Below are 26829 nucleotides of genomic sequence, written 5' to 3' on the forward strand. Positions count from 1 at the left end.
ACACATAATTGATTAGATTATAACCTTAAATACTGCATTTTCAATCATCTATTTGTTTCTCTTTAAAATACTGAGTAAGATATTGAAAAGGGGGAGAAGTTCTGTTTTTATTGCATATATCGACGTTGCAGCCGGATAAGAGCGGTTTTACGTGTACATCTTCCATCGGTAATATAAACGGAAAATCAGGAACATTTCAGTTAATTCTAATGAAAACACATTGATTTTTATAATTTGTATTGGAAACAACAATGTCATATGTCTTTTCATGGATCTAAATAGTACGAAACCTCGCTTTATGATTCGAAGTTAAAATCCTCAAATTTGGTAAAATAGTGACTTTTTTTCACGTTTTTCATGTAGTTTGATATTACGTATATATATTCATTTTTACCAATATTTCGATACTAATTCATGTAGTATCACGATATGTGATTTGGCCTTCAAATCTCAGAATTTCGCATAATATTGCATTTTAAGCAAGTTTTCTTGCATTTTGTTTCGTACGAGAAATCATCGAATTTAGCAATATTTTGACGTTTATCATTCCCTTTTCCTTTATGTGATTCAATCAAAATATCATCGAATTAGGCAATATTTTGCCGTTTTTCCACGTTTTTGTGAATTTTCAGTTTATTAGTATTAACTCAATAAATATACAATAAAAATGATGCAAACACATAATTGATTAGATTATAACCTTAAATACTGCATTTTCAATCATCTATTTGTTTCTCTTTAAAATACTGAGTAAGATATTGAAAAGGGGAGAAGTTCTGTTTTTATTGCATATATCGACGTTTCAGCCGGATTAGAGCGGTTTTACGTGTACATCTTCCATCGGTAATATAAACGGAAAATCAGGAACATTTTAGTTAATTCTAATGAAAACACATTGATTTTTATAATTTGTATTGGAAACAACATTGTCATATATCTTTTCATGGATCTAAATAGTACGAAACCTCGCTTTATGATTCGAAGTTAAAATCCTCAAATTTGGTATAATAGTGACTTTTTTCACGTTTTTCATGTAGTTTGATATTACGTAAATATATTCATTTTTACCAATATTTCGATACTATTTCATGTAGTATCACGATATGTGATTTGGCCTTCAAATCTCAGAATTTCGCATAATATTGCATTTGAAGCAAGTTTTCTTGCATTTTGTTTCGTACGAGAAATCATCGAATTTAGCAATATTTTGACGTTTATCATTCCCTTTTCCTTTATGTGATTTAATCAAAATATCATCAAATTAGGCAATATTTTGCCGTTTTTCCACGTTTTTGTGAAATTTCAGTTTATTAGTATTAATTCATTAAATATACAATAAAAATGATGCAAACACATAATTGATTAGATAGTAACTTAAATACTTCATTTTCAATCATCTATTTGTTTCTCGTTAAAATACTGAGTAAGATATTGAAAAGGGGAGAAGTTCGGTTTTTATTGCATATATCGACGTTTCAGCCGGAATAGAGCGGTTTTACGTGTACATCTTCCATCGGTAATATAAACGGAAAATCAGGAACATTTTAGTTAATTCTAATGAAAACACATTGATTTTTATAATTTGTATTGGAAACAACATTGTCATATGTCTTTTCATGGATCTAAATAGTACGAAACCTCGCCTTATGATTCGAAGTTAAAATCCTCAAATTTGGTATAATAGTGACTTTTTTCACGTTTTTCATGTAGTTTGATATTATGTAAATATATTCATTTTTACCAATATTTCGATACTATTTCATGTAGTATCACGATATGTGATTTGGCCTTCAAATCTCAGAATTTCGCATAATATTGCATTTTAAGCAAGTTTTCTTGCATTTTGTTTCGTACAAGAAATCATCGAATTTAGCAATATTTTGACGTTTATCATTCCCTTTTCCTTTATGTGATTCAATCAAAATATCATCGAATTAGGCAATATTTTGCCGTTTTTCCACGTTTTTGTGAATTTTCAGTTTATTAGTATTAACTCAATAAATATACAACAAAAATGATGCAAACACATAATTGATTAGATTATAACCTTAAATACTGCATTTTCAATCATCTATTTGTTTCTCTTTAAAATACTGAGTAAGATATTGAAAAGGGGGAGAAGTTCTGTTTTTATTGCATATATCGACGTTTCAGCCGGAATAGAGCGGTTTTACGTGTACATCTTCCATCGGTAATATAAACGGAAAATCAGGAACATTTTAGTTAATTCTAATGAAAACACATTGATTTTTATAATTTGTATTGGAAACAACATTCTCATATATCTTTTCATGGATCTAAATAGTACGAAACCTCGCTTTATGATTCGAAGTTAAAATCCTCAAATTTGGTATAATAGTGACTTTTTTCACGTTTTTCATGTAGTTTGATATTACGTAAATATATTCATTTTTACCAATATTTCGATACTATTTCATGTAGTATCACGATATGTGATTTGGCCTTCAAATCTCAGAATTTCGCATAATATTGCATTTGAAGCAAGTTTTCTTGCATTTTGTTTCGTACGAGAAATCATCGAATTTAGCAATATTTTGACGTTTATCATTCCCTTTTCCTTTATGTGATTTAATCAAAATATCATCAAATTAGGCAATATTTTGCCGTTTTTCCACGTTTTTGTGAAATTTCAGTTTATTAGTATTAACTCAATAAATATACAATAAAAATGATGTCAACACATAATTGATTAGATTATACCCTTAAATTCTTCATTTTCAATCATCTATTTGTTTCTCTTTAAAATACTGAGTAAGATATTGAAAAGGGGAGAAGTTCTGTTTTTATTGCATATATCGACGTTTCAGCCGGATTAGAGCGGTTTTACGTGTACATCTTCCATCGGTAATATGAACGGAAAATCAGGAACATTTCAGTTAATTCTAATGAAAACACATTGATTTTTATCATTATTATTGGAAACAACATTGTCATATGTCTTTTCTTGGATCTAAATAATACGAAACGTTGCATTATGATTCGAAGTTAAAATCCTCAAATTTCGTATAATCGTGACTTTTTTCACGTTTTTCATGTAGTTTGATATTACGTAAATATATTCATTTTTACCAATATTTCGATACTATTTCATGTAGTATCACGATATGTGATTTGGCCTTCAAATCTCAGAATTTCGCATAATATTGCATTTTAAGCAAGTTTTCTTGCATTTTGTTTCGTACGAGAAATCATCGAATTTAGCAATATTTTGACGTTTATCATTCCCTTTTCCTTAATGTGATTCAATCAAAATATCATCGAATTAGGCATTATTTTGCCGTTTTTCCACGTTTTTGTGAATTTTCTATTTATTAGTATTAACTCAATAAATATACAATAAAAATGATGCAAACACATAATTGATTAGATTATAACCTTAAATACTGCATTTTCAATCATCTATTTGTTTCTCTTTAAAATATTGAGTAAGATATTGAAAAGGGGGAGAAGTTCTGTTTTTATTGCATATATCGACGTTTCAGCCGGATTAGAGCGGTTTTACGTGTACATCTTCCATCGGTAATATAAACGGAAAATCAGGAACATTTCAGTTAATTCTAATGAAAACACATTGATTTTTATAATTTGTATTGGAAACAACAATGTCATATGTCTTTTCATGGATCTAAATAGTACGAAACCTCGCTTTATGATTCGAAGTTAAAATCCTCAAATTTGGTAAAATAGTGACTTTTTTTCACGTTTTTCATGTAGTTTGATATTACGTATATATATTCATTTTTACCAATATTTCGATACTAATTCATGTAGTGTCACGATATGTGATTTGGCCTTCAAATCTCAGAATTTCGCATAATATTGCATTTTAAGCAAGTTTTCTTGCATTTTGTTTCGTATGAGAAATCATCGAAATTAGCAATATTTTGACGTTTATCATTACCTTTTCCTTTATGTGATTTTATCAAAATATCATCGAATTAGGCAATATTTTGCCGTTTTTCCACGTTTTTGTGAATTTTCAGTTTATTAGTATTAATTCATTAAAGATACAATAAAAATTATGCAAACACATAATTGATTAGATATTAACCTTAAATACTTCATTTTCAATCATCTATTTGTTTCTCGTTAAAATACTGAGTAAGATATTGAAAAGGGGAGAAGTTCGGTTTTTATTGCATATATGGACGTTTCAGCCGGAATAGAGCGGTTTTACGTGTACATCTTCCATCGGTAATATAAACGGAAAATCAGGAACATTTTAGTTAATTCTAATGAAAACACATTGTATTTTATAATTTGTATTGGAAACAACATTGTCATATATCTTTTCATGGATCTAAATAGTACGAAACCTCGCTTTATGATTCGAAGTTAAAATCCTCAAATTTGGTATAATAGTGACTTTTTTCACGTTTTTCATGTAGTTTGATATTACGTAAATATATTCATTTTTACCAATATTTCGATACTATTTCATGTAGTATCACGATATGTGATTTGGCCTTCAAATCTCAGAATTTCGCATAACATTGCATTTGAAGCAAGTTTTCTTGCATTTTGTTTCGTACGAGAAATCATCGAATTTAGCAATATTTTGACGTTTATCATTCCCTTTTCCTTTATGTGATTTAATCAAAATATCATCAAATTAGGCAATATTTTGCCGTTTTTCCACGTTTTTGTGAAATTTCAGTTTATTAGTATTAACTCAATATATATACAATAAAAATGATGTCAACACATAATTGATTAGATTATACCCTTAAATTCTTCATTTTCAATCATCTATTTGTTTCTCTTTAAAATACTGACTAAGATATTGAAAAGGGGAGAAGTTCTGTTTTTATTGCATATATCGACGTTTCAGCCGGATTAGAGCGGTTTTACGTGTACATCTTCCATCGGTAATATGAACGGAAAATCAGGAACATTTCAGTTAATTCTAATGAAAACACATTGATTTTTATAATTTGTATTGGAAACAACATTGTCATATATCTTTTCATGGATCTAAATAGTACGAAACCTCGCTTTATGATTCGAAGTTAAAATCCTCAAATTTGGTATAATAGTGACTTTTTTCACGTTTTTCATGTAGTTTGATATTACGTAAATATATTCATTTTTACCAATATTTCGATACTATTTCATGTAGTATCACGATATGTGATTTGGCCTTCAAATCTCAGAATTTCGCATAATATTGCATTTGAAGCAAGTTTTCTTGCATTTTGTTTCGTATGAGAAATCATCGAAATTAGCAATATTTTGACGTTTATCATTACCTTTTCCTTTATGTGATTTTATCAAAATATCATCGAATTAGGCAATATTTTGCCGTTTTTCCACGTTTTTGTGAATTTTCAGTTTATTAGTATTAATTCATTAAATATGCAATAAAAATTATGCAAACACATAATTGATTAGATATTAACCTTAAATACTTCATTTTCAATCATCTATTTGTTTCTCGTTAAAATACTGAGTAAGATATTAAAAAGGGGAGAAGTTCGGTTTTTATTGCATATATCGACGTTTCAGCCGGAATAGAGCGGTTTTACGTGTACATCTTCCATCGGTAATATAAACGGAAAATCAGGAACATTTTAGTTAATTCTAATGAAAACACATTGATTTTTATAATTTGTATTGGAAACAACATTGTCATATATCTTTTCATGGATCTAAATAGTACGAAACCTCGCTTTATGATTCGAAGTTAAAATCCTCAAATTTGGTATAATAGTGACTTTTTTCACGTTTTTCATGTAGTTTGATATTACGTAAATATATTCATTTTTACCAATATTTCGATACTATTTCATGTAGTATCACGATATGTGATTTGGCCTTCAAATCTCAGAATTTCGCATAACATTGCATTTGAAGCAAGTTTTCTTGCATTTTGTTTCGTACGAGAAATCATCGAATTTAGCAATATTTTGACGTTTATCATTCCCTTTTCCTTTATGTGATTTAATCAAAATATCATCAAATTAGGCAATATTTTGCCGTTTTTCCACGTTTTTGTGAAATTTCAGTTTATTAGTATTAACTCAATAAATATACAATATAAATGATGTCAACACATAATTGATTAGATTATACCCTTAAATTCTTCATTTTCAATCATCTATTTGTTTCTCTTTAAAATACTGAGTAAGATATTGAAAAGGGGAGAAGTTCTGTTTTTATTGCATATATCGACGTTTCAGCCGGATTAGAGCGGTTGTACGTGTACATCTTCCATCGGTAATATGAACGGAAAATCAGGAACATTTCAGTTAATTCTAATGAAAACACATTGATTTTTATCATTATTATTGGAAACAACATTGTCATATGTCTTTTCTTGGATCTAAATAATACGAAACGTTGCATTATGATTCGAAGTTAAAATCCTCAAATTTCGTATAATCGTGACTTTTTTCACGTTTTTCATGTAGTTTGATATTACGTAAATATATTCATTTTTACCAATATTTCGATACTATTTCATGTAGTATCACGATATGTGATTTGGCCTTCAAATCTCAGAATTTCGCATAATATTGCATTTTAAGCAAGTTTTCTTGCATTTTGTTTCGTACGAGAAATCATCGAATTTAGCAATATTTTGACGTTTATCATTCCCTTTTCCTTTATGTGATTCAATCAAAATATCACCGAATTAGGCAATATTTTGCCGTTTTTCCACGTTTTTGTGAATTTTCAGTTTATTAGTATTAACTCAATAAATATACAATAAAAATGATGCAAACACATAATTGATTAGATTATAACCTTAAATACTGCATTTTCAATCATCTATTTGTTTCTCTTTAAAATACAGAGTAAGATATTGAAAAGGGGGAGATGTTCTGTTTTTATTGCATATATCGACGTTTCAGCCGGATTAGAGCGGTTTTACGTGTACATCTTCCATTGGTAATATAAACGGAAAATCAGGAACATTTCAGTTAATTCTAATGAAAACACATTGATTTTTATAATTTGTATTGGAAACAACATTGTCATATGTCTTTTCATGGATCTAAATAGTATGAAACCTCGCTTTATGATTCGAAGTTAAAATCCTCAAATTTGGTATAATAGTGACTTTTTTTCACGTTTTTCATGTAGTTTGATATTACGTATATATATTCATTTTTACCAATATTTCGATACTAATTCATGTAGTGTCACGATATGTGATTTGGCCTTCAAATCTCAGAATTTCGCATAATATTGCATTTTAAGCAAGTTTTCTTGCATTTTGTTTCGTACGAGAAATCATCGAATTTAGCAATATTTTGACGTTTATCATTCCCTTTTCCTTTATGTGATTCAATCAAAATATCATAGAATTAGGCAATATTTTGCCGTTTTTCCACGTTTTTGTGAATTTTCAGTTTATTAGTATTAACTCAATATATATACAATAAAAATGGTGCAAACACATAATTGATTAGATTATTACCTTAAATACTGCATTTTCAATCATCAATTTGTTTCTCTTTAAAATACTGAGTAAGATATTGAAAAGTGGGAGAAGTTCTGTTTTTATTGCATATATCGACGTTTCAGCCGGATTAGAGCGGTTTTACGTGTACATCTTCCATCGGTAATATAAACGGAAAATCAGGAACATTTCAGTTAATTCTAATGAAAACACATTGATTTTTATAATTTGTATTGGAAACAACATTGTCATATGTCTTTTCATGGATCTAAATAGTACGAAACCTCGCTTTATGATTCGAATTTAAAATCCTCAAATTTGGTATAATAGTGACTTTTTTCACGTTTTTCATGTTGTTTGATATTACGTATATATATTCATTTTTACCAATATTTCGATACTAATTCATGTAGTGTCACGATATGTGATTTGGCCTTCAAATCTCAGAATTTCGCATAATATTGCATTTTAAGCAAGTTTTCTTGTATTTTGTTTCGTACGAGAAATCATCGAATTTAGCAATATTTTGACGTTTATCATTACCTTTTCCTTTATGTGATTTAATCAAAATATCATCGAATTAGGCAATATTTTGCCGTTTTTCCACGTTTTTGTGAATTTTCATTTTATTAGTATTAATTCATTAAATATACAATAAAAATGATGCAAACACATAATTGATTAGATAGTAACCTTAAATACTTCATTTTCAATCATCTATTTGTTTCTCGTTAAAATACTGAGTAAGATATTGAAAAGGGGAGAAGTTCGGTTTTTATTGCATATATCGACGTTTCAGCCGGAATAGAGTGGTTTTACGTGTACATCTTCCATCGGTAATGTGAACGGAAAATCAGGAACATTTCAGTTAATTCTAATGAAAACACATTGATTTTTATCATTTGTATTGGAAACAACATTGTCATATGTCTTTTCTTGGATCTAAATAATACGAAACCTTGCATTATGATTCGAAGTTAAAATCCTCAAATTTGGTATAATCGTGACTTTTTTCACGTTTTTCATGTAGTTTGATATTACGTAAATATATTCATTTTTACCAATATTTCGATACTATTTCATGTAGTATCACGATATGTGATTTGGCCTTCAAATTTCAGAATTTCGCAAATTATTGCATTTTAAGCAAGTTTTCTTGCATTTTGTTTCGTACGAGAAATCATCGAATTTAGCAATATTTTGACGTTTATCATTCCCTTTTCCTTTATGTGATTTAATCAAAATATCATCGAATTAGGCAATATTTTGCCGTTTTTCCACGGTTTTGTGAATTTTCAGTTTATTAGTATTAGTTCATTAAATATACAATAAAAATGATGCAAACACATAATTGATTAGATTGTAACCTTAAATACATCATTTTCAATCATCTATTTGTTTCTCGTTAAAATACTGAGTAAGATATTGAAAAGGGGAGAAGTTCGGTTTTTATTGCATATATCGACGTTTCAACCGGAATAGAGCGGTTTTACGTGTACATCTTCCATCGGTAATATAAACGGAAAATCAGGAACATTTTAGTTAATTCTAATGAAAACACATTGATTTTTATAATTTGTATTGGAAACAACATTGTCATATGTCTTTTCATGGATCTAAATAGTACGAAACCTCGCTTTATGATTCGAAGTTAAAATCCTCAAATTTGGTAAAATAGTGACTTTTTTTCACGTTTTTCATGTAGTTTGATATTACGTATATATATTCATTTGTACCAATATTTCGATACTAATTCATGTAGTGTCACGATATGTGATTTGGCCTTCAAATCTCAGAATTTCGCATAATATTGCATTTTAAGCAAGTTTTCTTGCATTTTGTTTCGTATGAGAAATCATCGAATTTAGCAATATTTTGACGTTTATCATTACCTTTTCCTTTATGTGATTCAATCAAAATATCATCGAATTAGGCAATATTTTGCCGTTTTTCCACGTTTTTGTGAATTTTCAGTTCATTAGTATTAACTCAATAAATATACAATAAAAATGATGCAAACACATAATTGATTAGATTATAACCTTAAATACTGCATTTTCAATCATCTATTTGTTTCTCTTTAAAATACTGAGTAAGATATTGAAAAGGGGGAGAAGTTCTGTTTTTATTGCATATATCGACGTTTCAGCCGGATTAGAGCGGTTTTACGTGTACATCTTCCATCGGTAATATAAACGGAAAATCAGGAACATTTTAGTTAATTCTAATGAAAACACATTGAGTTTTATAATTTGTATTGGAAACAACATTGTCATATGTCTTTTCATGGATCTAAATAGTACGAAACCTCGCTTTATGATTCGAAGTTAAAATCCTCAAATTTGGTATAATAGTAAATTTTTTCACGTTTTTCATGTAGTTTGATATTACGTAAATATATTCATTTTTACCAATTTTTCGATACTATTTCATGCAGTATCACGATATGTGATTTGGCCTTCAAATCTCAGAATTTCGCATAATATTGCATTTTAAGCAAGTTTTCTTGCATTTTGTTTCGTACGAGAAATCATCGAATTTAGCAATATTTTGACGTTTATCATTCCCTTTTCCTTTATGTGATTCAATCAAAATATCATAGAATTAGGCAATATTTTGCCGTTTTTCCACGTTTTTGTGAATTTTCAGTTTATTAGTATTAACTCAATATATATACAATAAAAATGATGCAAACACATAATTGATTAGATTATTACCTTAAATACTGCATTTTCAATCATCAATTTGTTTCTCTTTAAAATACTGAGTAAGATATTGAAAAGGGGGAGAAGTTCTGTTTTTATTGCATATATCGACGTTTCAGCCGGATTAGAGCGGTTTTACGTGTACATCTTCCATCGGTAATATAAACGGAAAATCAGGAACATTTCAGTTAATTCTAATGAAAACACATTGATTTTTATAATTTGTATTGGAAACAACATTGTCATATGTCTTTTCATGGATCTAAATAGTACGAAACCTCGCTTTATGATTCGAAGTTAAAATCCTCAAATTTGGTATAATAGTGACTTTTTTCACGTTTTTCATGTTGTTTGATATTACGTATATATATTCATTTTTACCAATATTTCGATACTAATTCATGTAGTGTCACGATATGTGATTTGGCCTTCAAATCTCAGAATTTCGCATAATATTGCATTTTAAGCAAGTTTTCTTGTATTTTGTTTCGTACGAGAAATCATCGAATTTAGCAATATTTTGACGTTTATCATTACCTTTTCCTTTATGTGATTTAATCAAAATATCATCGAATTAGGCAATATTTTGCCGTTTTTCCACGTTTTTGTGAATTTTCATTTTATTAGTATTAATTCATTAAATATACAATAAAAATGATGCAAACACATAATTGATTAGATAGTAACCTTAAATACTTCATTTTCAATCATCTATTTGTTTCTCGTTAAAATACTGAGTAAGATATTGAAAAGGGGAGAAGTTCGGTTTTTATTGCATATATCGACGTTTCAGCCGGAATAGAGTGGTTTTACGTGTACATCTTCCATCGGTAATGTGAACGGAAAATCAGGAACATTTCAGTTAATTCTAATGAAAACACATTGATTTTTATCATTTGTATTGGAAACAACATTGTCATATGTCTTTTCTTGGATCTAAATAATACGAAACCTTGCATTATGATTCGAAGTTAAAATCCTCAAATTTGGTATAATCGTGACTTTTTTCACGTTTTTCATGTAGTTTGATATTACGTAAATATATTCATTTTTACCAATATTTCGATACTATTTCATGTAGTATCACGATATGTGATTTGGCCTTCAAATTTCAGAATTTCGCAAATTATTGCATTTTAAGCAAGTTTTCTTGCATTTTGTTTCGTACGAGAAATCATCGAATTTAGCAATATTTTGACGTTTATCATTCCCTTTTCCTTTATATGATTCAATCAAAATATCATCGAATTAGGCAATATTTTGCCGTTTTTCCACGTTTTTGTGAATTTTCAGTTTATTAGTATTAGTTCATTAAATATACAATAAAAATGATGCAAACACATAATTGATTTGATTGTAACCTTAAATACATCATTTTCAATCATCTATTTGTTTCTCGTTAAAATACTGAGTAAGATATTGAAAAGGGGAGAAGTTCGGTTTTTATTGCATATATCGACGTTTCAGCCGGAATTGAGCGGTTTTACGTGTACATCTTCCATCGGTAATATAAACGGAAAATCAGGAACATTTTAGTTAATTCTAATGAAAACACATTGATTTTTATAATTTGTATTGGAAACAACATTGTCATATGTCTTTTCATGGATCTAAATAGTACGAAACCTCGCTTTATGATTCGAAGTTAAAATCCTCAAATTTGGTAAAATAGTGACTTTTTTTCACGTTTTTCATGTAGTTTGATATTACGTATATATATTCATTTTTACCAATATTTCGATACTAATTCATGTAGTGTCACGATATGTGATTTGGCCTTCAAATCTCAGAATTTCGCATAATATTGCATTTTAAGCAAGTTTTCTTGCATTTTGTTTCGTATGAGAAATCATCGAATTTAGCAATATTTTGACGTTTATCATTACCTTTTCCTTTATGTGATTTAATCAAAATATCATCAAATTAGGCAATATTTTGCCGTTTTTCCACGTTTTTGTGAAATTTCAGTTTATTAGTATTAATTCATTAAATATACAATAAAAATGATGCAAACACATAATTGATTAGATAGTAACCTTAAATACTTCATTTTCAATCATCTATTTGTTTCTCGTTAAAATACTGAGTAAGATATTGAAAAGGGGAGAAGTTCGGTTTTTATTGCATATATCGACGTTTCAGCCGGAATAGAGCGGTTTTACGTGTACATCTTCCATCGGTAATATAAACGGAAAATCAGGAACATTTTAGTTAATTCTAATGAAAACACATTGATTTTTATAATTTGTATTGGAAACAACATTGTCATATGTCTTTTCATGGATCTAAATAGTACGAAACCTCGCTTTATGATTCGAAGTTAAAATCCTCAAATTTGGTATAATAGTGACTTTTTTCGTTTTTCATGTAGTTTGATATTACGTAAATATATTCATTTTTACCAATATTTCGATACTATTTCATGTAGTATAACGATATGTGATTTGGCCTTCAAATCTCAGAATTTCGCATAATATTGCATTTTAAGCAAGTTTTCTTGCATTTTGTTTCGTACGATAAATCATCGAATTTAGCAATATTTTGACGTTTATCATTCCCTTTTCCTTTATGTGATTTAATCAAAATATCATCAAATTAAGCAATATTTTGCCGTTTTTCCTCGTTTTTGTGAATTTTCAGTTTATTAGTATTATCTCAATAAATATACAATTAAAATGATGCAAACACATAATTGATTAGATTATAACCTTAAATACTTCATTTTCAATCATCTATTTGTTTCTCTTTAAAATACTGAGTAAGATATTGAAAAGGGGGAGAAGTTCTGTTTTTAATGCATATATCGACGTTTCAGCAGGATTAGAGCGGTTTTACGTGTACATCTTCCATCGGTAATATAAACGGAAAATCAGGAACATTTCAGTTAATTCTAATGAAAACACATTGATTTTTATCATTTGTATTGGAAACAACATTGTCATATGTCTTTTCTTGGATCTAAATAATACGAAACCTTGCATTATGATTCCAAGTTAAAATCCTCAAATTTCGTATAATCGTGACTTTTTTCACGTTTTTCATGTAGTTTGATATTACGTAAATATATTCACTTTTTCCAATATTTCGATACTATTTCAAGTAGTATCACGATATGTGATTTGGCCTTCAAATCTCAGAATTTCGCATAATATTGCATTTTAAGCAAGTTTTCTTGCATTTTGTTTCGTACGAGAAATCATCGAATTTAGCAATATTTTGACGTTTATCATTCCCTTTTCCTTTATATGATTCAATCAAAATATCATCGAATTAGGCAATATTTTGCCGTTTTTCCACGTTTTTGTGAATTTTCAGTTTATTAGTATTAACTCAATAAATATACAATAAAAATGATGCAAACACATAATTGATTAGATTATAACCTTAAATACTTCATTTTCAATCATCTATTTGTTTCTCTTTAAAATACTGAGTAAGATATTGAAAAGGGGGAGAAGTTCTGTTTTTATTGCATATATCGACGTTTCAGCCGGATTAGAGCGGTTTTACGTGTACATCTTCCATCGGTAATATAAACGGAAAATCAGGAACATTTCAGTTAATTCTAATGAAAACACATTGATTTTTATAATTTGTATTGGAAATAACATTGTCATATGTCTTTTCATGGATCTTAATAGTACGAAACCTCGCTTTATGATTCGAAGTTAAAATCCACAAATTTGGTATAATAGTGACTTTTTTTCACGTTTTTCATGTAGTTTGATATTACGTATATATATTCATTTTTACCAATATTTCGATACTAATTCATGTAGTGTCACGATATGTGATTTGGCCTTCAAATCTCAGAATTTCGCATAATATTGCATTTTAAGCAAGTTTTCTTGCATTTTGTTTCGTACGAGAAATCATCGAATTTAGCAATATTTTGACGTTTATCATTACCTTTTCCTTTATGTGATTTAATCAAAATATCATCGAATTAGGCAATATTTTGCCGTTTTTCCACGTTTTTGTGAATTTTCAGTTTATTAGTATTAATTCATTAAATATACAATAAAAATGATGCAAACACATAATTGATTACATAGTAACCTTAAATACTTCATTTTCAATCATCTATTTGTTTCTCGTTAAAATACTGAGTAAGATATTGAAAAGGGGAGAAGTTCGGTTTTTATTGCATATATCGACGTTTCAGCCGGAATAGAGCGGTTTTACGTGTACATATTCCATTGGTAATATAAACGGAAAATCAGAAACATTTTAGTTAATTCTAATGAAAACACATTGATTTTTATAATTTGTATTGGAAACAACATTGTCATATGTCTTTTCATGGATCTAAATAGTACGAAACCTCACTTTATGATTCGAAGTTAAAATCCTCAAATTTGGTATAATAGTGACTTTTTTCACGTTTTTCATGTAGTTTGATATTACGTAAATATATTCATTTTTACCAATATTTCGATACTATTTCATGTAGTATCACGATATGTGATTTGGCCTTCAAATCTCAGAATTTCGCATAATATTGCATTTTAAGCAAGTTTTCTTGCATTTTGTTTCGTACGAGAAATCATGGAATTTAGCAATATTTTGACGTTTATCATTCCCTTTTCCTTTATGTGATTCAATCAAAATATCATCGAATTAGGCAATATTTTGCCGTTTTTCACGTTTTTGTGAATTTTCAGTTTATTAGTATTAATTCATTAATTATACAATAAAAATGATGCAAACACATAATTGATTAGATAGTAACCTTAAATACTTCATTTTCAATCATCTATTTGTTTCTCGTTAAAATACTGAGTAAGATATTGAAAAGGGGAGAAGTTCGGTTTTTATTTCATATATCGACGTTTCAGCCGGAATAGAGCGGTTTTACGTGTACATCTTCCATCGGTAATATAAACGGAAAATCAGGAACATTTTAGTTAATTCTAATGAAAACACATTGATTTTTATAATTTGTATTGGAAACAACATTGTCATATGTCTTTTCATGGATCTAAATAGTACGAAACCTCGCTTTATGATTCGAAGTTAAAATCCTCAAATTTGGTATAATAGTGACTTTTTTCGTTTTTCATGTAGTTTGATATTACGTAAATATATTCATTTTTACCAATATTTCGATACTATTTCATGTAGTATAACGATATGTGATTTGGCCTTCAAATCTCAGAATTTCGCATAATATTGCATTTTAAGCAAGTTTTCTTGCATTTTGTTTCGTACGATAAATCATCGAATTTAGCAATATTTTGACGTTTATCATTCCCTTTTCCTTTATGTGATTTAATCAAAATATCATCAAATTAAGCAATATTTTGCCGTTTTTCCTCGTTTTTGTGAATTTTCAGTTTATTAGTATTATCTCAATAAATATACAATTAAAATGATGCAAACACATAATTGATTAGATTATAACCTTAAATACTTCATTTTCAATCATCTATTTGTTTCTCTTTAAAATACTGAGTAAGATATTGAAAAGGGGGAGAAGTTCTGTTTTTAATGCATATATCGACGTTTCAGCAGGATTAGAGCGGTTTTACGTGTACATCTTCCATCGGTAATATAAACGGAAAATCAGGAACATTTCAGTTAATTCTAATGAAAACACATTGATTTTTATCATTTGTATTGGAAACAACATTGTCATATGTCTTTTCTTGGATCTAAATAATACGAAACCTTGCATTATGATTCCAAGTTAAAATCCTCAAATTTCGTATAATCGTGACTTTTTTCACGTTTTTCATGTAGTTTGATATTACGTAAATATATTCACTTTTTCCAATATTTCGATACTATTTCAAGTAGTATCACGATATGTGATTTGGCCTTCAAATCTCAGAATTTCGCATAATATTGCATTTTAAGCAAGTTTTCTTGCATTTTGTTTCGTACGAGAAATCATCGAATTTAGCAATATTTTGACGTTTATCATTCCCTTTTCCTTTATGTGATTCAATCAAAATATCATCGAATTAGGCAATATTTTGCCGTTTTTCACGTTTTTGTGAATTTTCAGTTTATTAGTATTAATTCATTAATTATACAATAAAAATGATGCAAACACATAATTGATTAGATAGTAACCTTAAATACTTCATTTTCAATCATCTATTTGTTTCTCGTTAAAATACTGAGTAAGATATTGAAAAGGGGAGAAGTTCGGTTTTTATTTCATATATCGACGTTTCAGCCGGAATAGAGCGGTTTTACGTGTACATCTTCCATCGGTAATATAAACGGAAAATCAGGAACATTTTAGTTAATTCTAATGAAAACACATTGATTTTTATAATTTGTATTGGAAACAACATTGTCATATGTCTTTTCATGGATCTAAATAGTACGAAACCTCGCTTTATGATTCGAAGTTAAAATCCTCAAATTTGGTATAATAGTGACTTTTTTCGTTTTTCATGTAGTTTGATATTACGTAAATATATTCATTTTTACCAATATTTCGATACTATTTCATGTAGTATAACGATATGTGATTTGGCCTTCAAATCTCAGAATTTCGCATAATATTGCATTTTAAGCAAGTTTTCTTGCATTTTGTTTCGTACGATAAATCATCGAATTTAGCAATATTTTGACGTTTATCATTCCCTTTTCCTTTATGTGATTTAATCAAAATATCATCAAATTAAGCAATATTTTGCCGTTTTTCCTCGTTTTTGTGAATTTTCAGTTTATTAGTATTATCTCAATAAATATACAATTAAAATGATGCAAACACATAATTGATTAGATTATAACCTTAAATACTTCATTTTCAATCATCTATTTGTTTCTCTTTAAAATACTGAGTAAGATATTGAAAAGGGGGAGAAGTTCTGTTTTTAATGCATATATCGACGTTTCAGCAGGATTAGAGCGGTTTTACGTGTACATCTTCCATCGGTAATATAAACGGAAAATCAGGAACATTTCAGTTAATTCTAATGAAAACACATTGATTTTTATCATTTGTATTGGAAACAACATTGTCATATGTCTTTTCTTGGATCTAAATAATACGAAACCTTGCATTATGATTCCAAGTTAAAATCCTCAAATTTCGTATAATCGTGACTTTTTTCACGTTTTTCATGTAGTTTGATATTACGTAAATATATTCACTTTTTCCAATATTTCGATACTATTTCAAGTAGTATCACGATATGTGATTTGGCCTTCAAATCTCAGAATTTCGCATAATATTGCATTTTAAGCAAGTTTTCTTGCATTTTGTTTCGTACGAGAAATCATCGAATTTAGCAATATTTTGACGTTTATCATTCCCTTTTCCTTTATATGATTCAATCAAAATATCATCGAATTAGGCAATATTTTGCCGTTTTTCCACGTTTTTGTGAATTTTCAGTTTATTAGTATTAACTCAATAAATATACAATAAAAATGATGCAAACACATAATTGATTAGATTATAACCTTAAATACTTCATTTTCAATCATCTATTTGTTTCTCTTTAAAATACTGAGTAAGATATTGAAAAGGGGGAGAAGTTCTGTTTTTATTGCATATATCGACGTTTCAGCCGGATTAGAGCGGTTTTACGTGTACATCTTCCATCGGTAATATAAACGGAAAATCAGGAACATTTCAGTTAATTCTAATGAAAACACATTGATTTTTATAATTTGTATTGGAAATAACATTGTCATATGTCTTTTCATGGATCTTAATAGTACGAAACCTCGCTTTATGATTCGAAGTTAAAATCCACAAATTTGGTATAATAGTGACTTTTTTTCACGTTTTTCATGTAGTTTGATATTACGTATATATATTCATTTTTACCAATATTTCGATACTAATTCATGTAGTGTCACGATATGTGATTTGGCCTTCAAATCTCAGAATTTCGCATAATATTGCATTTTAAGCAAGTTTTCTTGCATTTTGTTTCGTACGAGAAATCATCGAATTTAGCAATATTTTGACGTTTATCATTACCTTTTCCTTTATGTGATTTAATCAAAATATCATCGAATTAGGCAATATTTTGCCGTTTTTCCACGTTTTTGTGAATTTTCAGTTTATTAGTATTAATTCATTAAATATACAATAAAAATGATGCAAACACATAATTGATTACATAGTAACCTTAAATACTTCATTTTCAATCATCTATTTGTTTCTCGTTAAAATACTGAGTAAGATATTGAAAAGGGGAGAAGTTCGGTTTTTATTGCATATATCGACGTTTCAGCCGGAATAGAGCGGTTTTACGTGTACATATTCCATTGGTAATATAAACGGAAAATCAGAAACATTTTAGTTAATTCTAATGAAAACACATTGATTTTTATAATTTGTATTGGAAACAACATTGTCATATGTCTTTTCATGGATCTAAATAGTACGAAACCTCACTTTATGATTCGAAGTTAAAATCCTCAAATTTGGTATAATAGTGACTTTTTTCACGTTTTTCATGTAGTTTGATATTACGTAAATATATTCATTTTTACCAATATTTCGATACTATTTCATGTAGTATCACGATATGTGATTTGGCCTTCAAATCTCAGAATTTCGCATAATATTGCATTTTAAGCAAGTTTTCTTGCATTTTGTTTCGTACGAGAAATCATGGAATTTAGCAATATTTTGACGTTTATCATTCCCTTTTCCTTTATGTGATTCAATCAAAATATCATCGAATTAGGCAATATTTTGCCGTTTTTCACGTTTTTGTGAATTTTCAGTTTATTAGTATTAATTCATTAATTATACAATAAAAATGATGCAAACACATAATTGATTAGATAGTAACCTTAAATACTTCATTTTCAATCATCTATTTGTTTCTCGTTAAAATACTGAGTAAGATATTGAAAAGGGGAGAAGTTCGGTTTTTATTTCATATATCGACGTTTCAGCCGGAATAGAGCGGTTTTACGTGTACATCTTCCATCGGTAATATAAACGGAAAATCAGGAACATTTTAGTTAATTCTAATGAAAACACATTGATTTTTATAATTTGTATTGGAAACAACATTGTCATATGTCTTTTCATGGATCTAAATAGTACGAAACCTCGCTTTATGATTCGAAGTTAAAATCCTCAAATTTGGTATAATAGTGACTTTTTTCGTTTTTCATGTAGTTTGATATTACGTATATATATTCATTTTTACCAATATTTCGACACTAATTCATGTAGTGTCACGATATGTGATTTGGCCTTCAAATCTCAGAATTTCGCATAATATTGCATTTTAAGCAAGTTTTCTTGCATTTTGTTTCGTATGAGAAATAATCGAATTTAGCAATATTTTGACGTTTAGCATTACCTTTTCCTTTATGTGATTTAATCAAAATATCATCGAATTAGGCAATATTTTGCCGTTTTTCCACGTTTTTTGTGAATTTTCAGTTTATTAGTATTAATTCATTAAATATACAATAAAAATGATGCAAACACATAATTGATTAGATTATAACCTTAAATACTTCATTTTCAATCATCTATTTGTTTCTCGTTAAAATACTGAGTAAGATATTGAAAAGGGGAGAAGTTCGGTTTTTATTGCATATATCGACGTTTCAGCCGGAATAGAGCGGTTTTACGTGTACATCTTCCATCGGTAATATAAACGGAAAATCAGGAACATTTCAGTTAATTCTAATGAAAACACATTGATTTTTATAATTTGTATTGGAAATAACATTGTCATATGTCTTTTCATGGATCTTAATAGTACGAAACCTCGCTTTATGATTCGAAGTTAAAATCCACAAATTTGGTATAATAGTGACTTTTTTTCACGTTTTTCATGTAGTTTGATATTACGTATATATATTCATTTTTACCAATATTTCGATACTAATTCATGTAGTGTCACGATATGTGATTTGGCCTTCAAATCTCAGAATTTCGCATAATATTGCATTTTAAGCAAGTTTTCTTGCATTTTGTTTCGTACGAGAAATCATCGAATTTAGCAATATTTTGACGTTTATCATTACCTTTTCCTTTATGTGATTTAATCAAAATATCATCGAATTAGGCAATATTTTGCCGTTTTTCCACGTTTTTGTGAATTTTCAGTTTATTAGTATTAATTCATTAAATATACAATAAAAATGATGCAAACACATAATTGATTACATAGTAACCTTAAATACTTCATTTTCAATCATCTATTTGTTTCTCGTTAAAATACTGAGTAAGATATTGAAAAGGGGAGAAGTTCGGTTTTTATTGCATATATCGACGTTTCAGCCGGAATAGAGCGGTTTTACGTGTACATATTCCATTGGTAATATAAACGGAAAATCAGAAACATTTTAGTTAATTCTAATGAAAACACATTGATTTTTATAATTTGTATTGGAAACAACATTGTCATATGTCTTTTCATGGATCTAAATAGTACGAAACCTCACTTTATGATTCGAAGTTAAAATCCTCAAATTTGGTATAATAGTGACTTTTTTCACGTTTTTCATGTAGTTTGATATTACGTAAATATATTCATTTTTACCAATATTTCGATACTATTTCATGTAGTATCACGATATGTGATTTGGCCTTCAAATCTCAGAATTTCGCATAATATTGCATTTTAAGCAAGTTTTCTTGCATTTTGTTTCGTACGAGAAATCATGGAATTTAGCAATATTTTGACGTTTATCATTCCCTTTTCCTTTATGTGATTCAATCAAAATATCATCGAATTAGGCAATATTTTGCCGTTTTTCACGTTTTTGTGAATTTTCAGTTTATTAGTATTAATTCATTAATTATACAATAAAAATGATGCAAACACATAATTGATTAGATAGTAACCTTAAATACTTCATTTTCAATCATCTATTTGTTTCTCGTTAAAATACTGAGTAAGATATTGAAAAGGGGAGAAGTTCGGTTTTTATTGCATATATCGACGTTTCAGCCGGAATAGAGCGGTTTTACGTGTACATCTTCCATCGGTAATATAAACGGAAAATCAGGAACATTTTAGTTAATTCTAATGAAAACACATTGATTTTTATAATTTGTATTGGAAACAACATTGTCATATGTCTTTTCATGGATCTAAATAGTACGAAACCTCGCTTTATGATTCGAAGTTAAAATCCTCAAATTTGGTATAATAGTGACTTTTTTCGTTTTTCATGTAGTTTGATATTACGTATATATATTCATTTTTACCAATATTTCGACACTAATTCATGTAGTGTCACGATATGTGATTTGGCCTTCAAATCTCAGAATTTCGCATAATATTGCATTTTAAGCAAGTTTTCTTGCATTTTGTTTCGTATGAGAAATAATCGAATTTAGCAATATTTTGACGTTTAGCATTACCTTTTCCTTTATGTGATTTAATCAAAATATCATCGAATTAGGCAATATTTTGCCGTTTTTCCACGTTTTTTGTGAATTTTCAGTTTATTAGTATTAATTCATTAAATATACAATAAAAATGATGCAAACACATAATTGATTAGATTATAACCTTAAATACTTCATTTTCAATCATCTATTTGTTTCTCGTTAAAATACTGAGTAAGATATTGAAAAGGGGAGAAGTTCGGTTTTTATTGCATATATCGACGTTTCAGCCGGAATAGAGCGGTTTTACGTGTACATCTTCCATCGGTAATATAAACGGAAAATCAGGAACATTTTAGTTAATTCTAATGAAAACACATTGATTTTTATAATTTGTATTGGAAACAACATTGTCATATGTCTTTTCATGGATCTAAATAGTACGAAACCTCGCTTTATGATTCGAAGTTAAAATCCTCAAATTTGGTATAATAGTGACTTTTTTCGTTTTTCATGTAGTTTGATATTACGTAAATATATTCATTTTTACCAATATTTCGATACTATTTCATGTAGTATCACGATATGTGATTTGGCCTTCAAATCTCAGAATTTCGCATAATATTGCATTTTAAGCAAGTTTTCTTGCATTTTGTTTCGTACGAGAAATCATCGAATTTAGCAATATTTTGACGTTCATCATTTCCTTTTCCTTTATGTGATTTAATCAAAATATCATCAAATTAGGCAATATTTTGCCGTTTTTCCTCGTTTTTGTGAATTTTCAGTTTATTAGTATTAACTCAATAAATATACAATTAAAATGATGCAAACACATAATTGATTAGATTATAACCTTAAATACTTCATTTTCAATCATATATTTGTTTCTCTTTAAAATACTGAGTAAGATATTGAAAAGGGGGAGAAGTTCTGTTTTTATTGCATATATCGACGTTTCAGCCGGATTAGAGCGGTTTTACGTGTTCATCTTCCATCGGTAATATAAACGGAAAATCAGGAACATTTCAGTTAATTCTAATGAAAACACATTGATTTTTATAATTTGTATTGGAAACAACATTGTCATATGTCTTTTCATGGATCTAAATAGTACGAAACCTCGCTTTATGATTCGAAGTTAAAATCCTCAAATTTGGTAAAATAGTGACTTTTTTTCACGTTTTTCATGTAGTTTGATATTACGTATATATATTCATTTTTACCAATATTTCGACACTAATTCATGTAGTGTCACGATATATGATTTGGCCTTCAAATCTCAGAATTTCGCATAATATTGCATTTTAAGCAAGTTTTCTTGCATTTTGTTTCGTATGAGAAATCATCGAATTTAGCAATATTTTGACGTTTATCATTACCTTTTCCTTTATGTGATTTAATCAAAATATCATCGAATTAGGCAATATTTTGCCGTTTTTCCACGTTTTTGTGAATTTTCAGTTTATTAGTATTAATTCATTAAATATACAATAAAAATGATGCAAACACATAATTGATTACATAGCAACCTTAAATACTTCATTTTCAATCATCTATTTGTTTCTCGTTAAAATACTGAGTAAGATATTGAAAAGGGGAGAAGTTCGGTTTTTATTGCATATATCGACGTTTCAGCCGGAATAGAGCGGTTTTACGTGTACATATTCCATTGGTAATATAAACGGAAAATCAGAAACATTTTAGTTAATTCTAATGAAAACACATTGATTTTTATAATTTGTATTGGAAACAACATTGTCATATGTCTTTTCATGGATCTAAATAGTACGAAACCTCACTTTATGATTCGAAGTTAAAATCCTCAAATTTGGTATAATAGTGACTTTTTTCACGTTTTTCATGTAGTTTGATATTACGTAAATATATTCATTTTTACCAATATTTCGATACTATTTCATGTAGTATCACGATATGTGATTTGGCCTTCAAATCTCAGAATTTCGCATAATATTGCATTTTAAGCAAGTTTTCTTGCATTTTGTTTCGTACGAGAAATCATCGAATTTAGCAATATTTTGACGTTTATCATTCCCTTTTCCTTTATGTGATTCAATCAAAATATCATCGAATTAGGCAATATTTTGCCGTTTTTCACGTTTTTGTGAATTTTCAGTTTATTAGTATTAATTCATTAAATATACAATAAAAATGATGCAAACACATAATTGATTAGATAGTAACCTTAAATACTTCATTTTCAATCATCTATTTGTTTCTCGTTAAAATACTGAGTAAGATATTGAAAAGGGGAGAAGTTCGGTTTTTATTGCATATATCGACGTTTCAGCCGGAATAGAGCGGTTTTACGTGTACATCTTCCATCGGTAATATAAACGGAAAATCAGGAACATTTTAGTTAATTCTAATGAAAACACATTGATTTTTATAATTTGTATTGGAAACAACATTGTCATATGTCTTTTCATGGATCTAAATAGTACGAAACCTCGCTTTATGATTCGAAGTTAAAATCCTCAAATTTGGTATAATAGTGACTTTTTTCGTTTTTCATGTAGTTTGATATTACGTATATATATTCATTTTTACCAATATTTCGATACTAATTCATGTAGTGTCACGATATGTGATTTGGCCTTCAAATCTCAGAATTTCGCATAATATTGCATTTTAAGCAAGTTTTCTTGCATTTTGTTTCGTATGAGAAATAATCGAATTTAGCAATATTTTGACGTTTAGCATTACCTTTTCCTTTATGTGATTTAATCAAAATATCATCGAATTAGGCAATATTTTGCCGTTTTTCCACGTTTTTTGTGAATTTTCAGTTTATTAGTATTAATTCATTAAATATACAATAAAAATGATGCAAACACATAATTGATTAGATTATAACCTTAAATACTTCATTTTCAATCATCTATTTGTTTCTCGTTAAAATACTGAGTAAGATATTGAAAAGGGGAGAAGTTCGGTTTTTATTGCATATATCGACGTTTCAGCCGGAATAGAGCGGTTTTACGTGTACATCTTCCATCGGTAATATAAACGGAAAATCAGGAACATTTTAGTTAATTCTAATGAAAACACATTGATTTTTATAATTTGTATTGGAAACAACATTGTCATATGTCTTTTCATGGATCTAAATAGTACGAAACCTCGCTTTATGATTCGAAGTTAAAATCCTCAAATTTGGTATAATAGTGACTTTTTTCGTTTTTCATGTAGTTTGATATTACGTAAATATATTCATTTTTACCAATATTTCGATACTATTTCATGTAGTATCACGATATGTGATTTGGCCTTCAAATCTCAGAATTTCGCATAATATTGCATTTTAAGCAAGTTTTCTTGCATTTTGTTTCGTACGAGAAATCATCGAATTTAGCAATATTTTGACGTTCATCATTTCCTTTTCCTTTATGTGATTTAATCAAAATATCATCAAATTAGGCAATATTTTGCCGTTTTTCCTCGTTTTTGTGAATTTTCAGTTTATTAGTATTAACTCAATAAATATACAATTAAAATGATGCAAACACATAATTGATTAGATTATAACCTTAAATACTTCATTTTCAATCATATATTTGTTTCTCTTTAAAATACTGAGTAAGATATTGAAAAGGGGGAGAAGTTCTGTTTTTATTGCATATATCGACGTTTCAGCCGGATTAGAGCGGTTTTACGTGTTCATCTTCCATCGGTAATATAAACGGAAAATCAGGAACATTTCAGTTAATTCTAATGAAAACACATTGATTTTTATAATTTGTATTGGAAACAACATTGTCATATGTCTTTTCATGGATCTAAATAGTACGAAACCTCGCTTTATGATTCGAAGTTAAAATCCTCAAATTTGGTATAATAGTGACTTTTTTCACGTTTTTCATGTAGTTTGATATTACGTATATATATTCATTTTTACCAATATTTCGATACTAATTCATGTAGTGTCACGATATGTGATTTGGCCTTCAAATCTCAGAATTTCGCATAATATTGCATTTTAAGCAAGTTTTCTTGCATTTTGTTTCGTACGAGAAATCATCGAATTTAGCAATATTTTGACGTTTATCATTACATTTTCCTTTATGTGATTTAATCAAAATATCATCGAATTAGGCAATATTTTGCCGTTTTTCCACGTTTTGTGAATTTTCAGTTTATTAGTATTAATTCATTAAATATACAATAAAAATGATTCAAACACATAATTGATTAGATAGTAACTTAAATACTTCATTTTCAATCATCTATTTGTTTCTCGTTAAAATACTGAGTAAGATATTGAAAAGGGGAGAAGTTCGGTTTTTATTGCATATATCGACGTTTCAGCCGGAATAGAGCGGTTTTACGTGTACATCTTCCATCGGTAATATAAACGGAAAATCAGGAACATTTCAGTTAATTCTAATGAAAACACATTGATTTTTATAATTTGTATTGGAAACAACATTGTCATATGTCTTTTCATGGATCTAAATAGTACGAAACCTCGCTTTATGATTCGAAGTTAAAATCCTCAAATTTGGTAAAATAGTGACTTTTTTTCACGTTTTTCTTGTAGTTTGATATTACGTATATATATTCATTTTTACCAATATTTCGACACTAATTCATGTAGTGTCACGATATATGATTTGGCCTTCAAATCTCAGAATTTCGCATAATATTGCATTTTAAGCAAGTTTTCTTGCATTTTGTTTCGTATGAGAAATCATCGAATTTAGCAATATTTTGACGTTTATCATTACCTTTTCCTTTATGTGATTTAATCAAAATATCATCGAATTAGGCAATATTTTGCCGTTTTTCCACGTTTTTGTGAATTTTCAGTTTATTAGTATTAATTCATTAAATATACAATAAAAATGATGCAAACACATAATTGATTAGATAGTAACCTTAAATACTTCATTTTCAATCATCTATTTGTTTCTCGTTAAAATACTGAGTAAGATATTGAAAAGGGGAGAAGTTCGGTTTTTATTGCATATATCGACGTTTCAGCCGGAATAGAGCGGTTTTACGTGTACATCTTCCATCGGTAATATAAACGGAAAATCAGGAACATTTTAGTTAATTCTAATGAAAACACATTGATTTTTATAATTTGTATTGGAAACAACATTGTCATATGTCTTTTCATGGATCTAAATAGTACGAAACCTCGCTTTATGATTCGAAGTTAAAATCCTCAAATTTGGTATAATAGTGACTTTTTTCGTTTTTCATGTAGTTTGATATTACGTAAATATATTCATTTTTACCAATATTTCGACACTATTTCATGTAGTATCACGATATGTGATTTGGCCTTCAAATCTCAGAATTTCGCATAATATTGCATTTTAAGTAAGTTTTCTTGCATTTTGTTTCGTACGAGAAATCATCGAATTTAGCAATATTTTGACGTTTAT

Source organism: Procambarus clarkii, chromosome 72, assembly GCF_040958095.1.
Source record: "Procambarus clarkii isolate CNS0578487 chromosome 72, FALCON_Pclarkii_2.0, whole genome shotgun sequence".
In the NCBI taxonomy this organism is placed as follows: domain Eukaryota; kingdom Metazoa; phylum Arthropoda; class Malacostraca; order Decapoda; family Cambaridae; genus Procambarus; species Procambarus clarkii.